An 18,015-nucleotide genomic window follows, 5' to 3' on the forward strand; every position below is an offset into this window, starting at 1 on the left:
ACTCAGTTTGAATTATAACCACAATGGACAAGCTCTCCATCATGATGAAAATCCAAGAAGTGGCTGGAAATTCTAAGTCCTATCCCTGAACATGACATAGAATCATATAATCCCTAGAGTGCAGAAGGAGGCCATTTGGCCCATCGGGTCTGCACGACCGTCCAAAAGAGCACTCTACTTAGGCTCATGCCCCCGTCCTATCCCCATCAGCCGACCTAGCCTTTGGACATGAAGACAAAATTTAGTATGGCCAATACACCTAATCTGCGCATCCTTGGACTTCCCATATTTGTGGGAGTGAGACTGGGGTTGGGCCAGGGGTCATGCATATGCCGTTCATTGGGGCAGCTGGCCATTCTAATCACCAATTGCCTCAACTGAAGTGTGATTTTGCTGTCCTGGATTATGAATCCTGAAGTATACAGACCAGATATGAGGAGATCTGAACTTGGTGGATTCATTTGAATAGCCATTGGGATTGTTAAATATAAAAATTACTCTGCGCAAAATGTACATAAATTAATTGGAACTGCCGAAGAACGATTAAGCTGTCAAGGAACTGTCAAAGGATACTCAGTAAATTTGCACGGAGGGTTTACATGCAACGGGTGGTGGGGCATGGCGTGACACTCTGTTGGAATAAGGGCTACAAAGAGCCATTTGGAGGTGTGGGGCATAGGTATATGAGGGGCCTTGGGGGTCAATGGCATAGATGGGCATGGATTGGGCATGGACATGTGTGTGGATGTGAGGGGTGCGAGTGGAGAACTCTTTCTTTGTTTTTAAACAACTTAACGTGCCAGAGCAAAGTGGCAGGTTCTGCTCAGCCTACCTATGTACTCAGCAGCCTCTGCACTCATTCTTGGGGTTCAGGGCCACACCAGCTCACCCTCAGTATGAAATCCCAACTGCGGGAGGGCATTTTTAAAGGGCAGGTTTGCAGAGCTAGGAATTGCGCCATCAAAGTGCAACTTCTCCAGTATCCAAAATCTGTATCTGAAGCACCATCTACCCACACCGATGATTGTAACAGATGCCATGCCACTATTTTGAAGAAGTGCAGTGAAGTCTCTTTGGTTTAAACCAACATCACGTTAAACTGAAACAGATTATCTGTTCAGTGTCATATAACTGTGGGACCTTGTACCTAAATTAGCTGCTGCATTTCCTACATTACAAAGTGACCAATTCAAAAGTATTTCATTAGCTGTGTAGAGCTTTAGGGACATCACAGAAGCCATTATGCAAATGCAAGTCTTTCTTTTTTATGACAATGGCTATTTATTTGGCTAAGACAACAGTTTGTTCCAGGATACAGGTGTCACTGTAAACGCCACAGAGACTATGCAATAATGATAGTGAAGGAAGATTGCTTATTGCAGGGCAAGCAAGATGGATATCAGCAGCAAATCACCTACACACATGTGGAATATTCTATCATCATCATTTGGCAACTAGGTCTAGCACTCACCACAATTGAAGATAGCAGATCTGCATGTCAGCCAGACCTGAGCTTGTGATTTGTAAGCTATATATTGTGAACTAAGCATTATTACTGCTCTGCTAGCACTATCTGCCTCATTTAGCGTCTTACTCAACTTCACACGTTTCTACACATATTAGTTTGTTGTTAATATCTAAGCCATTAGCTGAACATAAACCATGAAGAGAGGCCAATATTCCACTTCACAACTTTGAGACTCCAACGATAATTGTTATTTTATAAACGGGTTAAGAAAAATCTCACAATTCATTTGGCACATTACTAGTAAAATTGGTGTTTTAGATTGACTGAAATTTCTCAGTACTTAGGCTTTGGTTCATTATAGATCGTTTTTCACTGCTGGAAATATAAAATGCACACTTGAGTTGCCCGTTCTGTGATGCTGCACCTTACTATGCCATGCAGAACCTTGCATGACAGGATGTAAAAACACAACTTTTTTTGAGACATGAAAGTTATTTTAATGTCACTTCCACTTTCGCTCTGTGCAAGAAGGAAATTTTTACAAATTTCTGCTCTCTCTGGCAGAAAAAAATACTATTGCATTTACAGATAAATTGTGATTATTCGAATTAACTAAATCAAGGGTTTGGAAATAGAGAAACTGCAGATATTCTATATTACGTGGACTGTGGACTGTCTGTAAGCAACAGGATCTTTGGATGTGCACATTTGACTGAATAGAAACAGATTTTGATGAATGAAGATCGTAGTCAAGAAGTCAGTCATTGTAAAGTGACCTCCTTGCAATCGGATGTTGTTAAATGGTGAGTTTCATGTTTCCTCCCCGCTTTGGTTTGACTTCTGCCGAATTATCTTTGCAGAATTCTCACCACTGTTGCCTGTGCCTTCATGTTCTGCTCATGTTCAATGCAAGAGGGTTAAACTTTTGATCACAGCCACTCTCTGAAAGGTTTTGAAACCGTGGGTGAAGTTCCAAAATGAAACAAAGGGGGAAACGCTTTACTTTCTTAGTGACTACTGAAGGAATCACATTCTCAGAAATCCAAGTGTTCTATTACTTAATCGGCAGATTATTAATTACAGTTACAGCAGTCATTCAGGTTTTTTTTAAAGACAAATTTTCTGCTCCCATTTTTGGCATTGACAGAACAAACATTTTCTCGATTTTAGTTTTAAATCGCATTGTTCTGCCATTCAGATTCACTCATTCGGAAATCGTGGGGAAGGTGCTCATGATTACTTGGTGTGCACTCTTAATTTAGTGAGGCTGTGCTGTGAAAATGCTTTGGTTAATTGTTCATCTTGTGCACATCCCATGTCAGTACATTGGAAACCAAGCTGAGGCTACAGATATCATCTCGGGGAAGTTCCTCCAGGTCATTTGTAAATCTGAAGTATGATTCTTATTCAACTTTCATTGTGACAAACAAGTGTCTGGACTGGATTTCGTGTTCAACTTTGTAAGTCCAGTTTGCTGTGATTTTAATATTTAGGCCTGTTACTCTTCTGCATCTACTGGGTGCATTGCTTTAATGGTAATTCACAAAATAAGGGTTTGCTTTATCACTAAGATGGAAAATGGAGTTTTGCGGTTTTTTTAAAGCACAACTGTTACTTTGATTGGTGAATTTTCAGGTTCTCTCAGTTCCTGGAACACGCTGCCTGATACGTTCCCACTGCAATGACACCAGTAAAATCATGCTGTTAACATTCCATACCTGCTGCATTGCAAACTTCTAATTTCAATAGATTTAATGTGACCACAGATATTGCCTCAAGTATAAGAGCATTTTTTATATCACTTGGCAGGATATGTTTAATGATTCATCTAAATGTAGCTCCAACAAAAAGAAACAGACTCCAGAATTCTCACGCTGTGACCAAATAGCAATGATTACAGGTAGACCGGGTGACAGGAAGGCCACACGAGTGTGTTTAACAGCAAATCAACAACACGCTGTTGATCTGGTGATTTCAAAATAAATGCATGTCATAAGAGAAGTCAGAAGACTGTGGAAGTCATAAATTGTTAAAATTTGAAGAGCAACTATCTTAAAAAAATACTTTTATGAAAAATCTTTGAAGCAAGTGCCACAAGGTATGGTGAAATATGTTACTGTGTGCAACAATAGGGCTCATGCAATTGTGAGTCATGTATTCACATAAATTGAGGATTAGTTAATAGACAAAAAACAAAGATTAGGGGTGGAATTTGACAGCCCCCCCCCCCCCCCCCACCACCCGCACTGGCAAGTTTGAAACTGGTGGTCTCATTAAATGCAGCATGTGGCTGTTGTTATGTTAAATATTAGGCCCTCTCGAACTCACCCTCTAGCCTGCCCACGACCGACCCGCCCTCCCCAATCTGTCTCCCATGAAGGCATTGGGCAAATTAATGGTCAAATAAATGCTTCATCCCGCTTCTGCATCTATTTTACTTGTGGCGACCAACAGGTGAAGAGAGGAGGGTTGGGGGGTGAGGAGGGCTCACCTTGTGAGTCACCCAGAAATGTTTACTGGGTGTGTTGGTTTTAGGTAAGGGGGGCCTGTAACCTGAACCTGAAGGCGCATGTTTCTCATTTGCTGCCAGATTAATGACAAAGGTACAATTTTGTCCAGTAACCATAAGTATATATGACATGCTAATCCATTAAAAATTGTTTCCTGTTGATTTTCCTTTAATTCACCACCAACTTTCATCCCACCATCAGGAAGATGACATTTTGCCTCATGCACAATTAACTTTCATCTCGCCTCATTTCCTGCTCCCGAGAACTGTTTTCTCAGCAAAACCCTGTATAATTCCAGCAAGACTTCTTTTTTTTTGTACTCTAAACCCCTTCCTATAAAGACCAAAATACCATTTGTCTTTGTCATTGCTTATAGTATCTACAAGCTAACTTTCCATGTTTTGCGTAGAAGGACAAACCAAGCTATTTGCATTTACACAAATATTGTTACTGCAGAGTTCATTGGTTCTGTAAAGTGTATATACTGACTGATGGGACATGCAACTTTTATGAATTGGCATGGAGGGTATGAGGAGCCATTTGATGTGCGAGAGGATATGCATTTGAATGAGTTGGCATGGATGGGGCATGGGGAGTGGTTGGGGAGGGGGGGAAGGCGAAATGACCTAATATTTAACAAAACAACTGGAACAACGTCCCAGAGAACAAAGGTGGGCCTTTCAAACCACCCCCTGCAGTGAAAATCACACCATTCGCGGCACGCTTACCCGATCTGGGTGCACCAAACTGGGAAATTTCCTGTGTTTAAAAATGTTTTCATTAAGGCATCTATATATCAAACACAACCAAAACCAAAAAGAGAACAAACAGGAAATCAAATAACAAATAAATAACCAATATCTCCTGCACCCCACTCTCCCTGCCGTTACCCTTGTTTTTGAAAACTCACCACTATTCTTAGAAGTCCCCCTATACCAAAAAGGGCCGACATTCTAAATGGTAGCCATTATGTGGAGATGCCGGCGTTGGACAGGGGTGAGCACAGTATGAAGCTTTACAACACCAGGTTAAAGTCCAACAGGTTTGTTTCGATGTCACTAGCTTTCGGAGCGCTGCTCCTTCCTCAGGTGAATGAAGAGGTATGTTCCAGAAACACATATATAGACAAATTCAAAGATGCCAGACAATGCTTGGAATGCGAGCATTAGCAGGTGATTAAATCTTTACAGATCCAGAGATGGGGTAACCCCAGGTTAAAGAGGTGTGAATTGTATCAAGCCAGGACAGTTGGTAGGATTTCGCAGGCCAGATGGTGGGGGATGAATGTGATGCGACATGAATCCCAGGTCCCGGTTGAGGCCGCACTCATGTGTGCGGAACTTGGCTATAAGTTTCTGCTTGGCGATTCTGCGTTGTCGCGCGTCCTGAAGACCGCCTTGGAGAACGCTTACCCGGAGATCAGAGGCTGAATGCCCTTGACTGCTGAAGTGTTCCCCGACTGGAAGGGAACATTCCTGCCTGGTGATTGTTGCGCGATGTCCGTTCATTCGTTGTCGCAGCGTCTGTATGGTCTCGCCAATGTACATTCCAAGCATTGTTTGGCATCTTTGAATTTGTCTATATATGTGTTTCTGGAACATACCTCTTCATTCACCTGAGGAAGGAGCAGCGCTCCGAAAGCTAGTGACATCGAAACAAACCTGTTGGACTTTAACCTGGTGTTGTAAAACTTCGTACTCTTCTAAATGGTGAACAGGAATTCTCACTCCCTGACTCCGATGCAAGCTTCAGTGGGTGCTATTCAGGTCAAACTATGTTTTCAAGTTATCCCCTGGTATAACCCATACCTTCACTGAAGATTTAATCTACTTACCACTTAGTAGCATCGATCCTGGGTCCCGCATTGCTAAGTAAGTAAAGTAGACTAATAACCACTGTTTCAGGTTAAAACTTTTAAGTTATTTTATTATTATATATTTTTTTCTCTTTTTAAAAGATGCAATCACTGTCTTTACAGAAAAGTAAAAAGATGTTGCTTCTGGATCCTTCTGGTTGGTTGAAGGGACCTTCAGGCCCAACTTAACAATCAATCTTCTTTAAAGTCTGGTCTTCTTTAGATGTATTCAGATGAGCTCAGTTGCTGTGTCCTATCTTTCCCATGTACAGAGCTGTGAGAGCTATCTCTGAGCTGAATCTGCCTACTCTTTAAATTCTGGTCTTCCTTAGATGTATTAGCTATTTTAGCTGGACTGCTATGCCCTGTCCATTTCCCATGGCCGAGCTGACTGTAATCTGACTCTGCTTCTCCGCTCTCTCTCCCTGTGAGTTCTGGTTCTGGTTCTGGTTCTGCCTGCTATCCCCTTTCTTCGGGTTTATATATTTTTCGAACAGTTAAGTTTTTATGACGTTATTGTAAAGTAACTCTTATTTTCTTTGATTGTAAAAAGTATCTTTGATCTAAACCTTTTAATCCAACTAAGTATTCATTTTGACATGACTTCATCTCATAGATCTGATTACATTGTTTCCTTTGTGATGTTCAAAATGCTTTGACTTCAAGAGATGTTACTTTTAATTCCTGTCATTTCTATAGTTTTATTTTCCAATTGTGTCCTCAGCTCAATTTTGACTTTGATTTTGGCTTTCAATTATGTTTCTCGTAGACTGATAGTCTCCAGTTTTCTTTAATTTACCTGGTATTAGCAAATTTTCACACCTAGAATTATCATCAAATTCAACTGAACCTCATCCATGCTTTTCCAGATCCTTTCCTAAGATTTACTTTCATTGAAGGTGTGAGCCATTGTTTTTGGCTTCATTCAAAATCCTGTTTGTCTTGTTTGCTAAGCCTGATGAACAGGGCTATCTGCATTTTACAATCCTTCCCTGGCATCTGCTGTTAACCCTTTGTGGGATCTTTCCCTGTATCCTCTCATGTTTCTCTCAGACCAAATATTGCCAGACTTCCATGTTTCAAATTACACATCTTTCCATATTTTCAATAACACCCTCCACCCACTTTGACTCCTTTTGTAACCCCAGATTTATCCCCCGTCTTCTCTCTCTCTCTCCCCCCCACCCCCACCCCTCCCTCACTGACGTCTTAATTATCCTTGAAGAAGTCGATAAACAGTTTCCATCTCTGGGCAAACCCCTCCACGGTCCCTCTCAAGGCAAAATTGATTTTTCCAACCTGAGGAATTCCACGAGATTGCTCACCCACACTCCCTGTTTCGGTGACCCCGAGTCCCTCCAGTCCAACAGGATCCGTCTCCGGGCTACCAAGGAGGCAAAGGCCAAAATGTCATCCTCCCTTGCCCCCTGGACTCCCGGGTCTTCCTACACTCCAAAAATCGGCATTTCTGGACTCGGTACGACCTTCACCCTCAGCACCTCAGACACCACGTCAATGAACCCCCGCCAAAATCCCTCCCGCTTCGGACGGCTTAAAACATATGGACCTGGTTCGCAGGCCTGAGCACTGCCATGAATAGGTTTGTACTCACCTATCCTCCACCCCCTCAAAAAACCTGCTCATTCTGGCCACCGTCATGTGCGCCCTATGAACTACTTTAAATTAAATCAGTCTAAGCCTTGCACACAAAGAGGATGCATTCACCCTCCTCCGAGCCCCTTCCCATAACCCAGCCTCCAACACCTTCCCCAGCTCTTCCTCCCACTTCCACTTAACTTCTCCTATTGGAGTGCTGTCCCTGTCCATTAATTCCTTGTAAATCTCAGACACCCTGCCCTCACCAACCCCTGTTTTCGACACCTTGTCCTTCAACCCCGGGGGTGGCGTTTAAGGAAAGAACGACACCTGTTTTCTCACGTAGTTCCGCACCTGTAAATACTGGAGCCCATTCCCTCTGGGCAGCTCATATTCCTCTACCAGTCCCTCCAAGCTCGGGAAGCTTCCCCCCATGAATAGGCTTGCAAACCGTTCAATCCACACCCGCTGCCACCCCTGCAACCCTGCGTGTAGCTTTCCCGGAACAAACCTGTGATTCCCGAAACCGAGGCACCCTCCTGCCTCAGGTGCTTCCGCCACTATCCCCACATTCTCAGGGCCTCAGGGTTGCCACCATCACCGGACTTGTGGAGTATTTGGCTGGTGAGAACGGCAGAGGCAACGTCAATAATGCCCGAAGCTAGTGTCCTTATAAGAGGCTGCCTCCATCCGGGTCCAGTACCACTCTACCCCTCCCGTCTTTCACCCTCCCAATCGCCCTCACCGCCTCCTGTTTCCTCAGGTGGTCGGCCAGCAAACTACTAGCCTTCTCCCATACTCATACACTGCCCCTCTGGCCCTCCGCAACTGCCCTACTGCCTTCCCCATGGACATCCAGCTCAAACTCCATCTGGAGCTTCTGCCTCTCCTTCACCGATCCTGCCTGCGGGGCCTCCGAATTCCTTCTGTCCACCCGCAGAATCTCATCCACAAACCTAGCCATCTCAGCTCACTCCTCCTTCTCCCTATGCACCCAAATAGTTATTAACTCCTCCCCCCCCCACCCCCCCCCAACAACTGCCTTGGGCGCCTCCCATAGTGTGGCGGCTGTGACCTCACCTGTATCATTTAGTTCCACATACCCCCGGATGGTGTCCCTTACCCGTTCACACACCTCCTCATCCACTGACAACCTCGACCGCAGACGCTGGGGCCCCCCTCCCACCCTGATCCACTTGCAAGTCCACCCAATGCGGCACTTGGTCTGAAACCACGATCACCGAATACTCCGAGTCGACCACTCCCGCCAGTAACGTCTTGCCCACAACAAAAACAATCAATCCAAAGGTACACCCTGTGCACATGGGAGAAGTATGAAAACTCCTTCGCCCCAGACCTCCCAAACCTCCACGGGTCTAACCCCCACCCCCATGCTCTATGAATTCCTTCAGCTCCTTCGCCACCGCCGACACCCTCCCCGACCTCAGGCTCGACAGGTCCAACCGGTGAGAGTCCAGGTCTCGCCTCATAAACTCCACATCATCCCAATTTGGGGCATAAACATTAACCAAAACCACCGATATTCCCTCCAGCTTCCCACTCACCATCACGGACCTTCCCCCCCCCACCGAATCTGCTACTAAATTCCCCACCTCAAACGGCACCCGTTTATTTACCAGCTCGCGTCTTCACATCTAATCCCGAATGGAAGACTTGCCGTACCGCCCTTGTCTGCCCGATCTTCAAGTGTGTTTCTTGTAAAAAGGCCACGTCCACCTTCAAGCTCCTCAGGTGCACCTTTTTGCCACAAAACATCCACCCTACAAAGGGGAAAAAGGTCCAGAAAACAGCCTCGAGACCGAGTTGCCAAATGTGTGACCACTCACACCATGGCCGCCTCTGGAAGTCCCAAACTGGGAAACTTCCTGACTCATGATGCCCACCTTGCTGTTAAAAATCGTGCCCAACATTTCCGGTCAATGACCTTTCATCAGAACTGGGAAAAGTTAGAGATCGCAGGTCAAGGGTGATGGTGGTGGTAGGCAGGTCCAGTCTGCTGGGGGATACTTGATGGTGATGGAGAAACAGCTCTAGTTTCAAAGATGGTGATGGCTTCAAGGTCATAGAAGGCAGGCATAGGCTGATGGAGGGAAGATAGAGGGTGTTAGAGGGAAAGTCAAAGATGACTGAGGATGGGTGCAAGATGATGACTTGTAGCTCCAGAGATCCAAATGTGGCAGGTGAGGAGGGGCTGGCAGAAATTCATGTTCAAAAACCTCCTCTGAGATGGTCTGATGCTGCTGCTGGCCTGCAGGGAGTGGATGCCTGTCTGCATGCTGTTTAAATATGACACCAAGATCTTTCACCACACAAGGTAACGGCGAGGTTGGTAATTTCCTGCTCGCCTCACTGTAGAATTGGTCAGCCCCCTTATCTATCCATAGCTAATTAGCTGGCCATCACGTGATTGTGCAGCAAGATTCCAGTCCGCACCTGGAATGCAATTTACAGTTTTGGCCTCCGTGCCTAAAGAAGGATACACTTGTCTTAGAGCGGGTAGATTTAAGTTTCACTAGATTGATTCATGGGACAAGGGTTGTCTTAACTGAGGAGAGATTGATTAGACTGGGTCTACGATCTCTATATAGTTCAGAAGAATGAGAGGCAATCTCATTGAAATATAAAGGTCTCTGAGCGAGTTTAATGAGATAGATGCTGAGAGGATGTTTCTCTTGGCTGGGGTGTCTAGAGTAATGGAATAAAGGGTTGAAAATTCAGGAATAAGGTGGGTAGAGGTGGTGGTGTAGTGATATTGTCGCTGATCCAGTAATCCAGCGGCCCAGGATAATGTTTGGGGGACCCGGGTTCAAATCCCTTCAGATGGTGAAATTTGAATTCAATAAAAAGCTGGAATTAAATGTTTAGTGATGACTGATTCTGACATTACTGATTCTGGTTTACTAATGTCCTTACCTGGTTTGACTCCAGATCCACAGCAATATGGTTGACTCTTAAATGTCCTTTGAAATAGCCTAACAAGCCACTCAGCGACACCCACATCAATGAACAATAAAAAGAAAAATCTTCACTCAGAGAGTTAGGAACCTTTGGAATTGTCTACCCTAGAGGGTTGTCATTAATTATGTTTCTTTGGAAAATGTTCCTATTCCAATGCTGTAATTTTATAGTGAGTGCAGTAGAAGTGCTGTGTTGATAATGAGGCCTTTCTCGTCAAACTTCTGCATCATCCCCCACCCACATGCCAACCCATACTCCACCTCAGCAAGCATGAAGCCTTGAAGAAGGAATTTTGCATTGCTTAATGTCATTTAGTGCCCCTCTCATGTAAATGAAAGAATTAACAAATAAACTTACATTTTATGTAGCTTCTGTTGCCGCCAATGGAGTACTAATTGAAGTCATGGTGTAATGTAGAAAAACATGGCAGCCAATTCACTGACTGCATCATCAAAATAATGAAAGTGTCAATGCAAATGAGGCTCTTGCATGTCTCAATGGACAGAAATTAACTTTATTGATGTGCTGGGCGGAAGTGTATGGCCTGGTCGTGGTGGGGTGGTGATGGGGGTGGGGTGTGAAGGGGGGAGGGCGCGTGCATGGGTGTTAGAAAACATGGCGAGCTGTTCAAAACCCCATTGACTTCAATGGAACCAGAAATTCCCACTTGTGGGAAGGGCCATAACACTCCACTTTTTGTCGGGAAAATGATAATGGAAAAAAAGGTAATTTGGGCCATCAAACCTGCCCTTTTTCCAAACCATCTACAATTTACCTTTTCATTATCTCACTGCCCACACAATATCTTGCAGAAAATATCTTGATTTCCCTTCCCGAATCTGAAGGTAATTTTGTGAATCGACCGGGCTTCCTGACCACCTTTCACCTGTCTCCCACCTGTTTCTCCATTTGTCCCTGGGCCATTTGGCTGCTGGATCTGTCAGTGCTCCTCCTGGTTTCTCTCGCTATCTAGTGAGAGAAATGTCGCAGGGTGCTGACAGCAAGAAGAGACGAAAGCATGTCAGCATAGTGGCATGGTAGCATAGTGGCTAGCACAGTTGCTTCGCAGCTCCAGGGTCCCAGGTTCGATTCCCGGCTTGGGTCACTGTCTGTGCTGAGTCTGCATGTTCTCCCCGTGTCTTCGTCGGTTTCCTTCGGGTGCTCCGGTTTCCTCCCACAGTCCAAAGATGTGCGGGTTAGATGGATTGGGCATGATAAATTGCCCTTGGTATCCAGAACGATTAAGTGAGGTTACTGGGTTGCGGGGATGGGGTGGAGTTGCGGGCTTGGGTGGGGTGCTCTTTCCAGTGGCCGTTGCGGACTCGATGGGCCGAATGGGCCACTGTAAATTCTGTGATTCAATTATATTGATTTTAAACAAGAGAGTTGATCATTTTGGCAGTTATTCTATGGGTGTTTTTCCCTTCTTTGAGAGTTAACTAGCAGTTGGCAACTGCTTATGTTTGCCACTTAGTAATCAGGGCTTTCACTAGTCTCTATCCTTCTGGCAGTGTTGCATCCATCCGCTTTCTGTCACCAAAATATGTTTCAGTCCATTGACACAGTGATGTTATTTAGCTTTTTTTTGGTAATGTGCTCCATAAAGAATAAGAAGATTCATGAAAAGTAACCAAACAATAATTGTGTTGTAACTGAGGGCAGAACACTTGACCACTTTGAGAATTCTTTGTTTTTTTTCTAACTTTGCTCATTAAGGTGAGGGATGTCAGTGCCTAAGGATAAATTTGATGAATTTGCATTCCCAGTATAAAGCTTCACATGCTGAGAGTGCGTATTGGGAATTCAGCGCACGGATATTGCAGGCTCTGCAAGATTTTCCATCTATTTAAATTAATGGGCTGAAAATCCTGCAGGGCCCATTGACTTCCACAGCTAAATTCCCAGTGCAGAGGCCCTGCCTGTGAAGCTCCATGCTGGGAGGATGAATTCATAAAATCTACACACCAAAGTCAACGTCAGGAAATCCCAGCTCAGTTGTAACATAGGGCAGGTAAGGAATAAAGGCCTGCTATATTCCAACATTGAGAAATAACGGCATAAAATTATACAAGTGTGAACTGCTTTCCATTTCCTACGCTAGCACATCTTTCTGAGTGTGATTGCAAATTTAGAGTTAGTTGATGCCAATTTACTGGTACCTTGGTGTTGTGAGCACATTGCGAACAACAGGGGATTAGCTTTTAACCTGGGTCCAACCTGCATATAGGACTTGAGAAAAAATGACTCACTGCCTTGTTTATACTACCTTCTCCGAACACCTGACCACTCCTTAAATCAGGCTGACAGGCTGACTGCCCATCCGTTTCGGGCAGTGGACCTGTTAATAAGAAAATCAAGGTCTTGAGACAAATGTGCCATTTTCAGACAGAACTAGGCTGTGTGCACCTCCACACCCTGCCCACTTTTAGCTGGTAGCTGCGCTGAAGCGGTGCCCCAAGGTAATGCATCTCTGCTTTACACATAAATAACCTGGGCTGTTGTCTCAACAGGTCCGCTTCCTCCCACAAATAGACCCCTTGATGACCTACATTGGTCACATCCTGCAATGCAGTTGCTTTCTTTGTTGATTAGGCTATCGCCTTCTACTTGCATCCATCTCATAACTTCACATGGTGAGTGATTGTGATGGTTTTTCTGAGCTCCTCCTTCAACAATTTCCAAGTCAGTGACACCTCGTGCGGTAGAAGTCGCTGGCATTAATTTTCCACATAAAATGTAGCTACTAAGTTGGAGTGCGTTCACAAAAATAGATAAGTTCGTAAACTTTATAATAATAATCTTTATTAGTGTTGTAAGTAGGCTTACATTAACACTGCAATGAAGTCACTGTGAAAATCCCCTAGTCGCCACACTTCGGCGCCTGTTCAGGTACACTGAGGGAGAATTCAGAATGTCCAAATTACCTAACAGCACGTCTTTCGGGATTTGTGGGAGAAAAGCAGAGTGCCCGGAGGAAACCCACGCAGATACCGGGAGAACGTGCAAACTCCACACAGTCAGTGACCCAAGACAGGAATCAAAACCGGGTCCCTGGCGCTGTGAAGTAACAGTGCTAACGACTGTGCTACCATGCCGACCTTTAATCAGTAATTATTTTCCAGCCACAAATTTTAAGTAGAAAACGACCATTTTGAACAAGATGTTCAGCTGAAACTTTACTGAACTGATCTGTTGGGAGCTGGTGCTGAAAAGTGGTGAAGTGAGTACGGAGGAGGGGAGATGGTGTCAGTATTTAAGGAATGCAGAAGTTAGGATTCCTCTACGTCCGTTTGATGTTACTTATCTCTTCCTTGTCCCAAGACCAAGGGTGGAATTCTCCTATCTGGCGAATAGGTCTTGTGGCAAGAACAGGAATGTGGAGTGTTTCCCGCTGCCGAGATCGGCGGAAAATTACACCAAATCTTCCAGCCTCAACCTCATTAATTATCCAACCGCGTGTTTCATGCCGTTTTCCGTGGCGGAGCAGGCCTGATGGCATGCAGTCAACCACCCTTTCCATGCGCCATATTAAAAAGATAGCCGACATCACTGACTCACTATTGAAGAAAGAAAGTGGATCTCCTGAAAATGAAGATAGATCTCCAGGAGCACTCTGAGACCAGAAGATGGCCTTCCTTAAAAAGAAGATGTATCTTCAGGAACATTCTAAGGCTGGAAGATGGACCCCCTCCAGGACACCAAACCGGGAAGGTCCACCATCCATTGCTGTGGTGGTCCAGGGTTGCTGGCGGCATCCATCATGAACTCCAGGCATCGTTCAGGTGAGTTCCGAGATCTGAATGACACATTGTTCTGCACTGGTGTGTTTTCCTGATGGCACCACGGACCACCAGGCTTGGGTGGTCAAACTGATTCTTGGGTCTCCCGCCAAATTCTTTCCCCTCCCACCTGCCATTGAACCAGTCAGCAGGAACAGGGGAGAATTCCGCCTCAAGACTCATTGCCAAGTGGCATGCCTCCAAGCAGGGGGCTGGACAGTGAGGGTCACAAGACTGTGAAGATCCACACAGGGGGAGGGACAACAAGGAGGCCATCTCGGTGGTGTTCTCAGTAGATAGTTTTGAACTGGTGGAGGAGAGGGGGATTCATTTGGGGAAATTGTTGAGGAGAGTCAGTTCAATCAGGTGGTCTGCCAATTCCTCGGGAAGGTGGGGAGAATTGATAGTTCCATGGTGCTAAGAAGAGGAGGATTGAAGGCCTAGGAATGGGGGTGATTGTAGGTTCAAGGGCAGGGGTTGAAGGCAGGATGTGGAAAATCCAACAGATGACCTTCCCGCTGGCTACCCACCCTCCTCGATCTGTCAGGAATTCTTGCGATGCGTGAGTGAGATGTCAGGCAGCCCGCCGATTAATGTCAAATGGTCTTAGCCTGCCCTCACTAGTATTTTACCCACAGGAGGAGGAGGCCCACACCAGACAAAAATCCAACAACTTTTGTTGCACAGGCTGGTTTAGCACACTGGGCTAAATAGCTGGCTTTTAAAGCAGACCAAGGAAGACCAGCAGCATTGTTCAATTCCCGTACCAGCCTCCCCGAACAGGCGACGGAATGTGGCGACTAGGGGCTTTTCACAGTACCTTCATTTGAAGCCTACTTGTGACAATAAGCGATTTTCATTTCATTTCATTTCATTCAGGCTGGACTTGGGCAAGGAAGGGAGGGGAAATGGAATTGTCATTGACTGGTTCCCTAGCCCCCCCCCCCCACCCCAAGGTTATCCCTTCTTCAACCCTCCCCCCAGCACAACACCACCTCAACAATCTCCTCACCATGATCCCTGACCCCAGACTTATCTGGGCTCCTCGGCATGGTGGAACTAACTATAATCCTGGCAGTACCCAGCACCCGGGACCTGGCACCTCTGAGACCATTTGATTGGTCAGCAGCTTTATGATGGGACTTCCTCCCATGAACGGGGCGGATGTCTCATTTTAAAGCAATAAAAGCAGTTCCCAGCGTTAAATTGCTGTGTGGCAACTGTTAGGATTGTGATCAGACTCTAAAGCTGTGGGGGGGAAGGGGATGGGCGGGGTGGGGGGGGGGCGGGGTGGGGTGGGGGGGAGGTTGGGCGGGGTGGTGCGGAGCATGAGAACTATGGCACCCTGTACTATCCAGCCCTGTATTTTGTTTGTGTTTTTATTGAAGATTGGATACAAGGACATGTGGTTATATCCACTCTACTCTTGTGATAATCTGCAACTGTTAAGGTTTGCAGGTTGTATTAAAACCTTACATGGGATATTTGCAGCAAATTATTTGAAGGGAAATTTCCTTTGTGAGACCTGATTTTCTCTGGAGGGTGAGAAAACTAGAACTGCCATGTGCTATTTTCACCATGATGATTTTTCTACTTTACCAAAGGCTGTTGGGCCATAACATCGGATGTCACCTTTCAAAACTGAGATTCTGGTGGTGAAGTTGGTCAATACCCATTGGGCTGACAGTGAATTGACATCCAATTTCACACTGCGCCTAACTTATGGTCCAAACGGCAGCAACATAAATCAGACTGCTGATTCGCTGTAATCTCGTTGTGCGACTGCTGTTGCACTATTTAGTATTCCCATGTCTAAAAATCAGGTTTGTCACTTTCACACTGATTTGTTATGTTCTAGGTATAACATAAGCGTCTCCCTTGTGGTACACTTGACAAAGGAAGGTTCAGACGTGGAGATAACTTCAACACGTTTATTAAACTATTTACACTTCTATTACTCGGGTTTGACACAACTGCTAATCCTACTATAGCTACCCAGACTGACTAACCAGTTGCCGCAATCCACATGGTGGGTGTAATATTGAATCAACCCTGTGTCTCTACTTACTAACTGTCTCCACTGGAAAGAGGCTGATCATGTGTGTGATGTCCTTTATATATGGGCTGGTGTAATGCCCTCCTGTGGTTGTGTCACCTCTGTGTGTATTGTGAATGTCCATTGGTCATGTCCTATCTAACTGACCTATTGATTGAGTGTGTGTGAGTGATGTCTCTTGTGCTCCCTCTAGTGTCCAGCTAGCCTACATGTATTTACATTGATGCATATCACCACATACATGTTTTTAAAAAGGTATTGCATTATGTTTCCAGATTGCATGTGCCTATCTTTGAGGAAGGGAATGACACCAATCAAGCAACATGAGCTTCTCAGACATTAAGCCCAAAAAATCATATCACAGGGATAACATCTATTGTTACAAATGTAGCAGCATGTGGCATGGGGCTTTTCCAACAATTACCACCTTGTTAAAAAGCTACCGACTCTACTAATTACTGCCCTTTAATATCAGCAGTAGTTGTGGTTTGTATTTAATGTGCAAATGCAGCAACCTCATGACATTTGACGCATGTTAATAATGTGGCAGACAACAAGATGCTTTCACGAATCCAAAGCTAAAGAGCGACATAACTGAGAGGGCAACTTTTGGTTATTGGTTTTAACTGCGCATTTACGCTTCACTTGAAGTTACTGTGCCATTTTCGCGTAAATAATGCTGAGTACCATTAGCCTCACTGTTATTTGGAGAGCAAAATTCGGCCCAATATATTACAAATAGAGGCGAGTACTTTTGAAGACTGCAAAACACTATCAGACTTTTTGATGATGTTTCTTGGAGAGTGTTTGAACTTTGGTGTAATTCGCAATGTGACCACAAAGTAAGTGTGATCCTTTGTGGGATGTTTTCAAATGCAGTTGTGACCTCCTAGGTTCTGGCTTGGCTTGGGTCATTTTTGTACACCTACCTTTGCTGATGGGATGCAGACTGTAAAATTATTTTAATTCACATTTTAAGAAACATTTTTTTAGGGCATTGCCTGAGCTCCCATTAAAAAGAATGATCCAATAGATCACCATTTGAACATATAAATACAATTGTTCAGACCAGCAATTTTGATCAATTTGCTCTACTTGAACAGAGGCACTGTTTTCCCTCTCAAGATATGACTAAAAGACTTAATGGCACTATGTTGAAGAAAGCAGGGTGGAGGGGTTGCGGGAGGGGAAAGGAGGAATTCTCTCTAGCGTCTCCGGCAATAATAGCCCCTCAACCATCACCTAAAACAGATTCAAAAGCAAAATACTGCTGATACTGGAAATATGAAATAAAATTAGTAAATTCTGGAAATACTCAATCATTCAGGTAGCATCAGTTGAGAGAAAGGGCCAATTATTGTTTCAGATTTATAACATTAATCAAAACAGATTATCTGCCATTATCTCAGTGCTGTTCATAAAACCTTGGGGAAAATTTACCTAGATGCTTGGGATCAGGTTGGGTGGGGAGTGTGAGTTTGTGACTAGAGAATCACAAGGGAAGGTGGGGAGTGGCCTACCTATTGTCTTCCAGCTCCCTCCAATTAGGGCAGCACGGTGGCATAGTAGTTAGCACTGCTGCCACACAGCACCAGGGACCCAGTTCTGGCCTTCGGTGACTGTGTGGAGGATTTCCCCATGTCTGCATTGGTTGCCTCTGAGTGCTCCAGCTTTCCCTCCAGAGTCCAAAGATGTGCAGGTTAGGTGGACTGGCCATGCTAAATTGCTTCTTAGTGTCCAGGGATGTGCAGGTTAGGTTACAGGGATAGGGT

The 18,015-nt window shown here is 44.9% G+C and overlaps 1 protein-coding gene and 1 long non-coding RNA gene across 6 annotated transcripts in view; one reads left to right on the plus strand and one right to left on the minus strand.

Annotated features, from left to right (window-relative positions):
* ndst3 (N-deacetylase/N-sulfotransferase (heparan glucosaminyl) 3) overlaps positions 1 to 18,015 on the plus strand; it is a 1,764,928-nt gene that overhangs the window by 1,011,870 nt on the left and 735,043 nt on the right. Inside the window, exon 1 of one of the 5 annotated variants that reach the window (XM_072496175.1) lies at positions 2,141 to 2,271. The exons of the other annotated variants lie outside the window; for them this stretch is intronic. The gene's annotated coding sequence lies outside the window, so the exon portion shown is untranslated. Of the gene's footprint in view, positions 1 to 2,140; positions 2,272 to 18,015 lie in introns of those variants that run through there. 5 annotated transcript variants of the gene reach the window in all.
* The window catches only part of LOC140408663 (uncharacterized), a 67,440-nt gene continuing 51,365 nt past the window's right edge, over positions 1,941 to 18,015 (minus strand). The window contains exon 2 of the long non-coding RNA XR_011940165.1: positions 1,941 to 3,144. This is a non-coding gene — a long non-coding RNA (uncharacterized lncRNA). The remainder of the gene's footprint in view (positions 3,145 to 18,015) is intronic.

The sequence above is a fragment of the Scyliorhinus torazame genome, chromosome 3, assembly GCF_047496885.1.
Source record: "Scyliorhinus torazame isolate Kashiwa2021f chromosome 3, sScyTor2.1, whole genome shotgun sequence".
Taxonomy (NCBI): domain Eukaryota; kingdom Metazoa; phylum Chordata; class Chondrichthyes; order Carcharhiniformes; family Scyliorhinidae; genus Scyliorhinus; species Scyliorhinus torazame.